We start from the raw sequence: 13,413 nt of genomic DNA, 5'->3' as shown, positions 1-13,413 counted from the left end.
ATCACCCCTTCCCTCAGTTAGCCTTCTACAGATCTAGTTGACTTGCCTGGTGGCATGATATAGACCTTCATAGTTCTGAAGAATATAAGAACTATGAGATGCCCCCATACTTTGGTGGGGATACATTTATTATTATCAAAATGATTCAAATTATTTTTTAGAGGTAGGCCAAACAGATGGCAGGCAGATGGGAATGTTAGCCATTATCTTTATCACATTGGATGTAGAGGATTTCAGATACAAACTTGTGACTCATCTTATTCAGTGGAAAATGATCAAACCAGAATACTGTGGCCTTTTCCATCTTATTGAGCACATTCACTGATTCCAGACCTCTGAAAAGAGAAAACCTAACTTTCCAAGTTTCTGCTTCTGTGCTAGTCCACTCTGACCCTCCTCTGACAACATTTGCTTGTATTCTTTGGATTTCTGACTAAGATAGATTTTGATGATGATTTTAGATTCTACTTTCCTTTTCCCCACCCTGCCCCCACTTCTTCTACAATATTTCATTCTCTTATTTTTAATCAGAAAGTTTAATGCTCAATTTAATATTTATCATTTTTTTTACAAATGCTAGGTATTATTTTTTCTATTATTTTTCTACTAATTTTTCTATTATTTTTTAAATTATATTATAGGTGAGCATGAAGCAAAAATATCTAAAACCTGACACAATTATGATAGGTATTAATTTTGACTTTTAAAATTTTTTAACATCCAGGTTTTCAGCTAAATTCAAAACTATAAAGTAAATTGCCCATAACTTTGTATTGACTCAAAAGACAGATTCTTCTTGTTGTTAATTTTGCTTTAATTCCTGTTCTACCATTAAAAGTAGCCCAATAAATTTGCTTTTGACAAGCTTTGAAAAAAACTTCATAACCAGTCTAGTTAAAACAAAACATTCTGCATACAGTGTGCTCTTTTAAATGAATTTGATCACAGAAAATAACCTGACAGGGAAAGTTCCCAGTAGTTACCTCCAGGTCATCAATTACTATTAGAGACTTTAATTGTATAGCAAGTTCCTTTAGCTCTGCCAGAAGAGGCTGTACACCAGTGTTGATAGGTTTATTTCTTCTATAGACTATGACTTTTCTTCTTACTGTTAAAAATCTGTAAATAATAAAAATGTCACTCAATATATTAATATGATTTCAGATTATTTAAAGTAGCAATGGGGATCACTGAATTGAAGTTTACACAAAAGTATCTTACCTCCTGCACTTTTTATACTTTAAATGCTACATATTTTTGACAATAAGGGAACTAGGAAAATGTACTTTATTTCTGAAGAGCCTTAGCATTTATCTGCCTGTTTTTAATAGCTTAAAATGGATAACTCTTGTTGAGAAACCATTGTATTTTTTACAGATTGATTTGAGCTATCAAACAAATAGCTGACATTATTTGAAAATATTCCATTGTTTCCATAAAACCTGTTTTAGATGTGATAAAAGGCAGATTAATGATTGGCTTAAAAAAAAGCATGTTTTGTATCCTAGTACTTTGGAAAAATCTTGGTAATTGCGTTCATTGAAAGCAATTTAAAATGTATAAAACATTTAACTTGTCTTAGTTTCTCACTTAATGGAACAAAGAACTTTTGCCTATTTTAAAAGTCAGCACATTCAAACAATTTTGAAAACAATATGGATATATAATTTTAATAACTATTCCTATAATAAGTGAAAACATACTCACATCAGCATTATTGAAATAATCTTTTAAATCTATAATTTTCCCAATTCTCTAACTACAGAAAAAATGGACAGAAATATAATCCCTAATCATAAGTGTTATATCATAAATATTAACAAAAGCAGAAATACAGGACTCAAATGGACACATTATAAAAGAAAATACTATAAAGATACATAAAACTACTCCCATTAAACAGAAGTTATTAAATTATCTATTCAATATTTCTTTAAAAAGTGTTGTAAGTGAAAAGAACAAAGAAGTGCCCAGATCCCAGGTTTGAACTTATGAGACCAGCAGCCTTCAAAACATTTCTAACCTACACACAATTCAAGATATACATGTTTTCTGGCAAAGTAGGCTTAATGTCACGTTCTATCTAGCATTCCAAAATCATATTAGATTATGAAGTGAGATAAGTAGTGCTTTCTAATGGATAAATATGAATACATATCAAAAAATAATCACACAAAAAGTGTTACATCTTTTAGGAAACTTACGCTAAAATTAGGATGAAATGGTTGGATGGCATCACTGACTCGGTGGGCATGAGTCAGAGCAAGCTCCGGGAGATGGTGAAGCACAGGGAAGCCTGGCGTGCTGCAGTCCATGGGGTCGCAGAGAGTTGGACACATGATGAGTGACCAAACAATAACCCAAATGCTTTCTTATTAGAAGTAAATCACTAGCAAATGTTACATATCATATTGCAGGCTCCATGAAGACAGGATTTTTTGGGGGAGGTAGGATATATTTTTTTGACCATTCCATGTCTAATACCTAGAACAGTGCCTGACACTGTGTGGTGCTCCCTAAATATCAGATGAGTGAATGTCATGTAACATTGCTTTGCAGCAAGTCTGAGGACTGTGTCTCCAAACTAAGTCAGAAACTGGGTTATGACCATTTCTTTTATAAACATGTGAAGATTTTGTGGCAAAATAATCAAGAGAACATTGGTCAAATGGTCTTTGGTCTTTCTTTGTTAAATGATATTGAAAAAAAATCAGGATAATTCTCAAAGGGACACTTCAGTCAAAATAAATATTTTTTCTACATACTTAGAGTTTTCTAAACGTTTTACTGGGACCTGGGTCAAATGTTACTGAGTATTGAGAGACCATCTGATGAAACATTTATCTAGAGGTATTCATATTTCAATCAGAGATGATATTCAGATCCATATTGTTCTAGGGATTGTAAACTCTGAGAAGCTCCTCTTCTGTCGGAAGATATTTATTCACATTTCACGGGTAATATATCAGGGTTCTGCTCCCTTCTCTTTCAGAGAATTTGTTTACATTAGGAGGAAAAGGCCTCTGTCTGTCTCTCAGGAGTGGAGGTAGAGTTGGCAGCTACATCTTTACATACTCTTTAGGGTTCCTCTCCTGTGTATGACCCACGTATGTGCACGGTTGTCCATCTGGCTCTCATTACATCACCCCAGACCTGGGAAATTTAGGGAAAGGGAAAATGATGTAGTTTTTTAGCTCTAAGTAATAATTAATCTTTCCCTGTCCAAGAAATCTCTTGTATGCTTTAAGGATTTTATGAGTAATTATAGATGTTAAAAAGTTGCTACTGCATTATCACTGACAGAATAGCTGTGTTTGACACACATGGGCAAAAAAAATCTTCAGGGCATTTTAGTAGGTATCTTCACAGTGTAACTGGGCTGATGGAAAGTTGAGTTGAGGAAGCCTGACCCTCAGGGTTTATACTAATTGATCCTTCTACTCTTGTTTTTCCCTCCCTTACACAAATTCCACACAAATGACCAGACAAGAAAGTGTAAGTGAGCCACTGACACCCTCTGCTTATAAACAGAAGGCAAGGGGCAGCTCCACATTTGCATCCTCTCCTTCGTTAGTCTGGATATGTCTTGGTTATCTGTAGAAAACTCCAGAGTTTGCAACTTTGTTCAAGGGTTCCCCCAAACACAGGTGTGGTTTGGGTAGAAATGGTGCTCCCTTTGGTGATTCAATCACTTAATTCAGCCAGAAACTGTATCAATCATGTTTTTATTTTCATATATTATGAGGTTTGAGCATCATAAAATATACTAAGAAAGTTTTTTAGCTCTCTCCGGCTGGAGAGAGATGATCCTTCTCAGTGCTAGTCACTTCTAAGTGATGGCAAAGGGCCCAGCCAGAAGCATGTAGCTATGCAAGCCCACCAATCCAGAGCATTCCTCCTCCATCTGGCCATGCACCTCAGGAGATGGTATCTCTCTGCCTTCATCATTCCAGGACCAGACAACTGAGGACTACCCCATGGCCCAGGGCCCCCTGAAATGCTTTAAACCAGTCAGTCTTAAACTGTTCACCTTACCTCGCCTTATCTTTCTAAGGAAATTCCAATGAAGGTTGCTGGACAAGCTCTCCTCTTGCTCCTGCTTCTGCTTCCTAAACAAAACTCAGTGGTCTTATAGCCCTGCATGGCTAGCTGTGCCTCTTGTTTCTAGCGGAGCTGTGGGTAGCAGACTTCTCCTTCAGTGGCATTGACCTCTAGGTCCTTGCTCAGTTACCTTTATAAATTAAGACAAAGGAGAAATATCTCTATGCTATGGCTTTTATAGCTGAGTCTACCTGTTCTGTTTTTTCAGGACATGGGGTATTCCTCTGGATATATGACTGTTTTTTTTTCTTTTCCATCTGTCATTTTACTGTGATGTATATCTAACTTTGTGTTCAGTAGCTCAGTCGTGTCCAACTCTTTGCAGTGCCATGGACTGTAGCCCGCCAGACTTCCCTTGTCCTGGAGATGTCCCAAGCAAGAATACTGGAGGGGGATGCCATTGCCTTCTCCAGTCTAAGTTTACTGTGATGTAACTGTTTTGCTCCTTCCTGCTCTCCATTCCTCCCTTCCTCCCATCCTTCCTTCACTTCTTCTCTCTCCTTTGTTTCTTCCTAAATATTGCCTTGGGTTTCATGAACCATTTGAATCTGAGGATTGGTGTCTCAATTTGCAGAAATTCTCAATTCCACACACTATAATCTCTGCTTTACGTAATGAAATTTCACAAGCTCTGGAGACTTCTAATTTTATCATATTTCTATGGACCAATTTCTCTGTGGTCTTTTCTAGTTGTGGAAAAAAAAATTCTATTTCATAGTTTCACATCTTTCTTCATCATGTGTTGTGCAATAGTAATCTAGTATCCAGAACCTCCAATTTGAATTTTTAAAACAAGACAAAAGCTCAGAAGTTCAAGCTTTCTTATTGCCAAACTTCTTTTAATTCTAAACAAGAGTATAATTGCAAGAATGAAGGTGCACAGATAGTTGGGGAAAATTCATTTCCAGAATATAATTTTCCTAAAATAGTTTTTGTAAGAGTTCTTCAATTTAATGAATTCACATAATATACTGCCTAAATTCCTGTCTGATTCATCTATTCCTATATTATACTTTCCCTTATCTATTGCAATTTAGATCTAATCAATATCTACGGTGTCCCTTTGACTTTATGATGGTATTATTCAAACTCTGATAGATAATGCTTCTAAATTTTTAGTGATTAAAAAAGTATATATTTATCTAGCTAACTTTTTACCACATGTGGTTAGATATCGTCTCTGGAATTGTGAGCGGGGTCATGTGTTTGCTCATTCCTAGAGTAACCACTTGGCACAAACACAAGTTCTCTGGGTACAATGAAAAAAGTCCCCCGTTATTCACATCAGTGGGCTTCCATCAAGAGACACAGATGGAGTTAATTATTAGTATGTATCAAATGGTTTGGTTAAATTAACTGACAAAGGAAGCATTTTCCTGATTGATAAAATAGCTCAGTTATGCTCATCTACTCTGTAAGAAAGTTTTGTGTTATATTGTTCAGTGATTGATAAAAATAAAATGAAGATAGAATGGAAATAAATCCAAAAGTTTTTTCACATACTTTGCGGAAATGTTTAAAACTATTGCAAATACTCAGGAAAAGACTTCTTCAACCTATCTTTGGGTTATCTTCTCAATGATTCATTCATATTATTATATGTTTATACTATTATAAACATTTATGGTATATGCAAGGTAGTATAGGATAGTAAGTCAAAACAAATGTAAGAATAGGCACAGATTCCAAAGCCTGATTTCAGACTTTCAGGCCACCTGGGATGTACATCTTGGTGTTGTTACTTAGTGGCCATATGTCTCTGAATGCTTTTTATTTCTTTTCTTTTTAAAATTATAGTTGCCTTACAGTACTATGTTAGTAGTATGTTAGTTACAATACAATATTCACCTGAAATATTGACTATAGCAATTCAATATTTTTGTAGAATATACTTTATAAAAAGTTATAAGATATTGATAGTATTCCCTGTGCTGTATATAACACTCTTGTAACTTATTAATTTTATCCCTAGTAGTTGTATCTCTCATTCTTCTTCCAATTTAGCCCATCTGCTTAGGCTTCTTCCCTCTGGTAAGACTAGTTTGTTCTATTTGTGAATTGCTTTCTGTTTTGGTATGCTTGTTCATTTGTTTTACTTTTTAGTTTTTGGATGTTTTCTTTAAGCTGTTTCCCTTCAGTTTCCTCACCTGAATGAGGGTGGTAATAATATTTACCTTTTAAGATTGTTAAAAGATTGACTGCGTTAATATATTTAGTACTTTTCCTGGCACAAGTCAAAGTAGCTGTTTAGCATAATTTAGACAAAATATGAAGTGTTAATATTTATTAAACTTTTACTATCCTGATTAACAAAGATTTATATTAATGAATAGTATATAGCATAAGTTAACTACTGCAAATAAAATAATAATCATAAAACATCTGTAATTATAGTTGCTTCTACATTTCTTTTTCTAATATGTTTCTACATGTAGTAACCAGACTGGATGTTTTCACTGGTACTTTTCAGTTTGCTTGCTTAGAGTATTTTGTTTCCATGTGCATGTTCCCATCTAAGGAGTGCATACATGCTCAGTTGTGTCTGACTCTTTGCAACCCCATGGACTGTGGCCCACTGGGCTCCTCTTTCCGTGGGATTTTTCAGGCAAGAATACTAAAGTAGGTTGCCATTTCCTCTTCCAGTAGCTCTTCCTGACCCAGGAATCAAACCCATGTCTCTCTTTTTTTTTTCCCCCATTTATTTTTATTAGTTGGAGGCTAATTACTTTACAATATTGTAGTGGTTTTTGTCATACATTGACATGAATTAGCCATGGATTTACATGTATTCCCTGTCCCGATCCCCCCTCCCACCTCCCTCTCCACCCGATTCCTCTGGGTCTTCCCAGTGCACCAGGCCCGAGCACTTGTCTCATGCATCCAGCCTGAGCTGGTGATCTGTTTCACCCTAGATAATATACATGTTTTGATGCTGTTCTCTCGAAACATCCCACCCTCGCCTTCTCCCACAGAGTCCAAAATTCTGTTCTGTACATCTGTGTCTCTTTTTCTGTTTTGCATATAGGGTTATCGTTACCATCTTTCTAAAATGCAAACTAGTACAGCTGCTATGGAGAACAGTGTGGAGATTTCTTAAAAAACTGGAAATAGAACTGCCATATGACCCAGCAATACCACTTCTGGGCATGCACACCGAGGAAACTAGATCTGAAAGAGACACGTGCACCCCAATGTTCATCGCAGCACTGTTTATAGTAGCCAGGACATGGAAGCAACCTAGATTCCCATCAGCAGACGAATGGATAAGGAAGCTGTGGTACATATACACCATGGAATACTACTCAGAAATTAAAAAGAATTCATTTGAATCAGTTCTAATGAGATGGATGAAACTGGAGCCTATTATATGGAGTGAAGTAAGCCAGAAAGATAAAGACCAATACAGTATACTAACGCAAATATATGGAATTTAGAAACCCATGTCTCTTATGTCTCCTGCGTTGGCAGGCGAATTCTTTACCATTGGCACCACCACACAAGTTTTTATTCAAAATTTCCCAGTTTCAACAGATTAATTAGGCTTTGCTATAAATTTAATTATTCAGAGTCAATAAAGAGTGGGATTATTTATGAACCAGAAATAAACACATTCCTTATTAAGTAAAGATAAGTAAACAGCTTGTGAGAAAATTTGTCTTTAAAATGACAAGTAAGGGGAAAAGTTTATCTTAACAGAATTAGGTGAGACTACAAATATTTACAAGAATGAATCTATGTTTCTGTCAGGTTGATGTCTGTAACTTATATTTTCATCACTGTTAGATGTAATTGACTCATTTTTACTAGATAACCACCTCAAAATGCATATTACTTAAAAATGGATGAGCAACACATCTAAATTAATTTTTTTCAGTTTGAATAAATGACTTCATGTAACAAGGGGAGGCAAAACTACCACCTACAGGCCAAATATGGCCTGCTGCCCATTTTTTGAAATAAAGTTTTACTGACACATAGACACGTTTATTCATTTGCATACTGGCTTGTGGCTGATTTTGCACTGTAATATCAACAGCGACCATATGGTATGCCCAGTGGAAAATATTTACTATCTGGCCTTTCGCTGAAAAACTTTGCTAAACCAGATTATAGAACAGTATATTTATCTTATAGGAAGAGATTTAGAAATATATTTTAAGACATTTTCAAATGTCTAAAATGCTATTTTAAATAATTCAGTTCAGTTGCCCTTTGAACAGCTCAGGGTTTGGGGCACCAAACCCTGTGTAGTGATAAGTGGAGTATAACTTTGCAGTCAGCCTTCCTTAGCCAAGGGTCCAAATCCTCAGACTGAAGCAACCATGGATCCTACAGTATGTACTCATTGAAAAAGCTCTGTGTATAAGTGGACCTGGGCAGATCAAACTCATGTTGTTCAAGAATCAACTGTAATTTGTTACTATAGTAAATTGTTTTAAAAACTATTTTAATTTAGTAATACTTCTAGAAAAAGAACTGTCATAATTCAAAAGAGGCATTCACAGAAACTTTCACTTTGTATAAGCATATAAAATGCTATAAACATTATACAGAAACATACATTTCAGAAGTTAAAAAATTGGGGGGCCTCATTCTATTTAATATTTGTGTAAAGCATATAAACTAAACTCTTAAGACTTCAGATATGTATATACGCCTCTGATTTTAAGCAGGCACTAATATACATCATACTCTTCATGTTACTTTTGTGCATATCTCTGTACACACACAGACACACACACACAGACACACACACACACACACACACGGCGTGGGTATGTAATGTGTGAAAATACGTATCCATTCTGTTCTTTGTGTCATTATGTAATATGAATCAGGTATCCATGATTATAATCTCATTATGAAGTCTAGCTCATACTTTTTATCCATGTAATAGCATTTTATCAAAAATAATGAGGAGCTTTAAGCCGTATTTGGGATCGGTTATATGTAACAATCTGGTTGTGTTCCCACCATTCCTTTCACTGTGTTCATCAGTCATACTGTTTGTATGACCCAAATAGAAGCTCATTTTTCACCCTGCAGTGGAAGAAACCCCATCTCCTCCTCCTTGCTGCAGTGATCAGCTCAGATTGTCCATGCCGATTCCAATCAGCATGGCATTTTCCAGGATAAAATGGTATTATTAACAATGAGCATTTGCATCCATTTGAATCAGCACAATATGAGGGGATTTTTCTAAGTAGATTTCTACTTCCTCAAAAATAAGTAGAATCCTTCATTACTTGAAAACTGAAAACTTCTGTCTCTTCATCTGAAAGTTAAGAGAATTCGCAAATATACATTTATGTTTGACAGTTTGAGTTTGGTTTCCTATTTCTTCTACAAAAACCTCTTAACAGATACAGATATATTTCAGTTTTCCAGTATAATTCAAGATTTGTTAGCTTATGCATTCATTTATTTAAAGAAATCTGCACAAACTATATATCATAGACATAAACAAACAAGCAGATTATTAGTTTTAAACATGATTTTCATAAATTCTGTGTTATATTGTAACAAAGCAATACCCATATGGTGCCCAATGCTGCCATATTATGATTAATAAGAAATATTTGCCACTAACTGTCCTATAGTTTTGGTTCATAAACTCTCCGAACTTTGACAATAAAATAAATTTAGTTGTTTACAGGTATGTTGGCCAAAAATGTAATGCCATGAGGTAGAGACTATCATATACATATACATAAAAAGCATTCCTTGATTATATATTTTTAGCAAATTAATGTATCGCTGAACAGAGTGCTTTGGAAATGAAATAGGGTCATATTCTACTGTGAGCTCTGACCATAACAACTGGTCCATAGCCTGTTGGGGCAGGAGGCATGCCACTTCTAGCTCAGATATGCAGGAGGTTCAGTCTTACTGGTTTGATTTTGCTCTGCCAAAAACCCGAGGAGAAAAACACCACCATCACATATTAAAGAAAAGATAGTTTAATATCACTGATTAAACACATTAAGAATAAAACATATTTAGGCTTTAGAGAGACAATATTGACAATTCCAGGTGGCTGCCCTGGCTTTCCCAGCACACTCCTCCCTTCTGTAGTCATGACATCAGTAACTACTTACTCCTCCCAGTTAGAGGTCATCATGCCCTTCTGCTTTCTAAAGTGTTAAATACTTTTGAGTTAAGGGCTTTCCAGTCTGAGAGTATTTGCATTTTAATAAGGAACTACTGAAGATTGAAAAACCTTTAGGACTTAAAGGAAAACAATTCTAATATTGCAAGGTGAGGCACTTGCAATTTAATTCACAGTAAAACAAAATTCACGGTGTGGTTAGGTGCATAATTTAACCTTGGGCAATGCCAATCCTATTTGAGTAAAAGGAAAATGAGGGACTTGATAATCAAAGTTGCTTTTATTTCAGTCTTTATAAATAGCCTAGATCATGTATCAAAAATATGTTCTTTCTCAAACAATTTTATTAAAATTTTACTCCAGCCAAGTTTTCCATACTAAATTATATATTCGTAAACACAGAGACTAACAGCCATGTTTCCACAGAGTATAGCATCCACTCATTTTCTCTTTGATGTCTAAGTGCATAGACTGTTTGGTGCCCTGTCAGTAATCTATCCAAACACCACAATAAGTAAACTGGCAGTATGCACCTTGCTGCTGACTTGTCTTTTAGATAGAGATTACTAATTGTCTGGAAGGAGCAATACCTACTATTATCTTCCTTGAAGAAAGATTTCAAGCACTAAATAATTCAAATATAAATGCCTCATTTATGCTTGATCTAGTCTTTTAAAAAATGGCATGCTTTTATAAGTTTCACCGAGGTTTAGGGGGATGAAACAGATGAAAGTATGAGGAGAAACTAAAAACACTGTAGTGGGAAAACAATTCCAAGTGAATATTGTAAATTAAGAGTTGTACTTTAGAAAGAATGATGAAGAATAGTAGTAATAAAAATGGATATATGTAAAAAAAGACAAACTATATAATGTTTTATAAATATTATATGTAACTAAACCATTGAGGCATAGAATAAAGCAATTCTATTTGTGTAAGATACAGTTTTAGATCATTGCTTACACATAGAAAAATGGTACTAAGAGTGTGGTCTAATGAGGGTGATCTAACTGTTGTTTAAATGATGGATTTCATGTGCATGCTAACTCACGTCCAGCTCTTTTGTGACCACATGGACAGTAAGTAGCCCACCATTCTCCTCTGTCTGTGTGATTTTCTCAGCAAGGACAGTAGAGTAGGTTGCCATTTCCTAATCCAGGGGAGTCTTTCTGACCCAGGAACCAAAGCCATATCTCCTGAATCTCCTGCACTGGCAGATGGATTCTTTACCACTGAGCCACCTGGGAAGCCCCTTATATTATACAAGATCCAGATAATATTATTCAAAATCTAGATCAGATAGCAGTGTGGCTAGATATTTAAATGTTATTTGATATTGATATTTACTTGATATTTAAATGCTCTGAATTCAGGATACTGAAGATTAAGAACAGTTAAGGGTGATGTTATTTTGAGATATTTAAATTAAAGGAATAATCTGGATGTAAAGAAAGGGAAAATCTTCATTGATAACTAACCAGGCACCACCAAGAAACCCAGTAGAGCAACTATGCTGGGATTGGTCTTATTCAAGTGCAAGGTATGAAATGGCTTCAGAAAACTATCAGATGCTTTCATCTCGTTTCCAATGAGCTAGGATGAGAGCTTTTTCATGGAAAACCACAAAAAAATTTTTGAGTGACTTTTCATTTTTCTACCTAAAAGGATGAGACATCAGGAAATATTTGTGTATAATTTTTGCCTCTGATGCACAATCAAGTTTGTAAAACTGAAAGAGAAATTTTTGATCATTTCCCAAACTTAACCCATTTTACATGTATGCCTACTAAAATTGAATAAACTTATTTTTTCTTGCCAAATTGTATGATTTGTGGTCACCAGTTAAGTCAGATGTTTTTAAATATAGTGTGGTATTTCTCAGCAATTTCAAAAGTGAAAACAAGTTATTTCAATTAATGTTCATATGCGTGTGCATGCTAAGTCACTTCAGTCATGTCTGACTCTTCGCAACACTTTGGACTGTAGTCTGCCAAGCTTCTCTGTCCATGGGATTCTCCAGACAAGAATATTGGAGTGGGTTACCATGCACTTCTTCACGGGATCTTTCCAACCTGGGGATTGAACCTAAGTCTCCTGAGTCTCCTGCATCTCCTGCATTGGCAGGTGGGTTCTTTACCACTAGCACCACCTGGGAAGCCCGTTATGTTCTTATATGAAAGACTTTGCTTTTGAAAATATTTTGATTAGTAAATGAGCTTAGTGTTTGGTTTTTATTGTTTAAAATCCTATGGAAGATTGCCATGAAAAATGAGTAGCTATTAAATACATTTTTTATCCTGGGTATTTATAGACAAATTTTATCATCTCAACCTTTAGAATACTTTTCCTAGGAAAGCAAACTAATACCATTTTCATTTATGTCCCTTCTAGGCATTTCTTATAGCCAATAATAACATCTGCCAACTTTACTAGAAGAACAGTATTGTGTATTACAGGGCTTAAGTGAAATGTGATAAAATGAATTCCTCACAGGACATTTGAATTAAAAGCCTAGGTCCAATCATATTACTGACCTGATGACAGTGTCCTGAGCCAATCCATTATTTAATTAAGAGTCCATGCTGGCCAGATCCTCTGTCAGTGTCTGCAATACCATCAGGTTCTTGAAAACCAGCCAAGTTGAGAAAGAGGACTTTGTGTTAGTTTAACTATGGCACTTACCTATCTGGAGTTTAATTGTTCAGTTGATTTTCTGAGTTGCATATAAAACTTATTCACTGGGCAAGCAGAAATTTCATCTTGTTCTCCCTTAGAGCTGTTGGACACATGGTAGGTGTCCAGTAAATGTTAAATAAATAAAAGTATTTTTCCCCAACATAGTAAAGATAAAGGAGAAAGGTAGAGTATCTATGGAAACACACAGCAGTTATCAGCCACATGTATAGGGAATAGATGAGAAGCGGCAAAGAACCACAGACATGCTAAGTAAATAGGTTACAAATCTGTGGGAGAAAAAATACATTTTCAGAGTTAAGTTTTAATGTAGGATTGGGCAGGTGTATGCAGGCAGTTTCAGTGTTGTTGATAATGTTTAATTCTTAATTTGGACAGTGGGTTTATGGTTGTTTAATTTGCTATTATTTTATATAATTTACTTATATGATACTTAAATTATTTTGCATTTGCATAATGCTACAGATAATTTTTTAAGAAAAATGTAAAGTATAATAATCTTTTATGCC

Source organism: Cervus canadensis, chromosome 1 (genome assembly GCF_019320065.1).
Source record: "Cervus canadensis isolate Bull #8, Minnesota chromosome 1, ASM1932006v1, whole genome shotgun sequence".
Classification (NCBI taxonomy): Eukaryota; Metazoa; Chordata; class Mammalia; order Artiodactyla; family Cervidae; genus Cervus; species Cervus canadensis.
Note: the sequence above shows the minus strand (reverse complement) of the source record.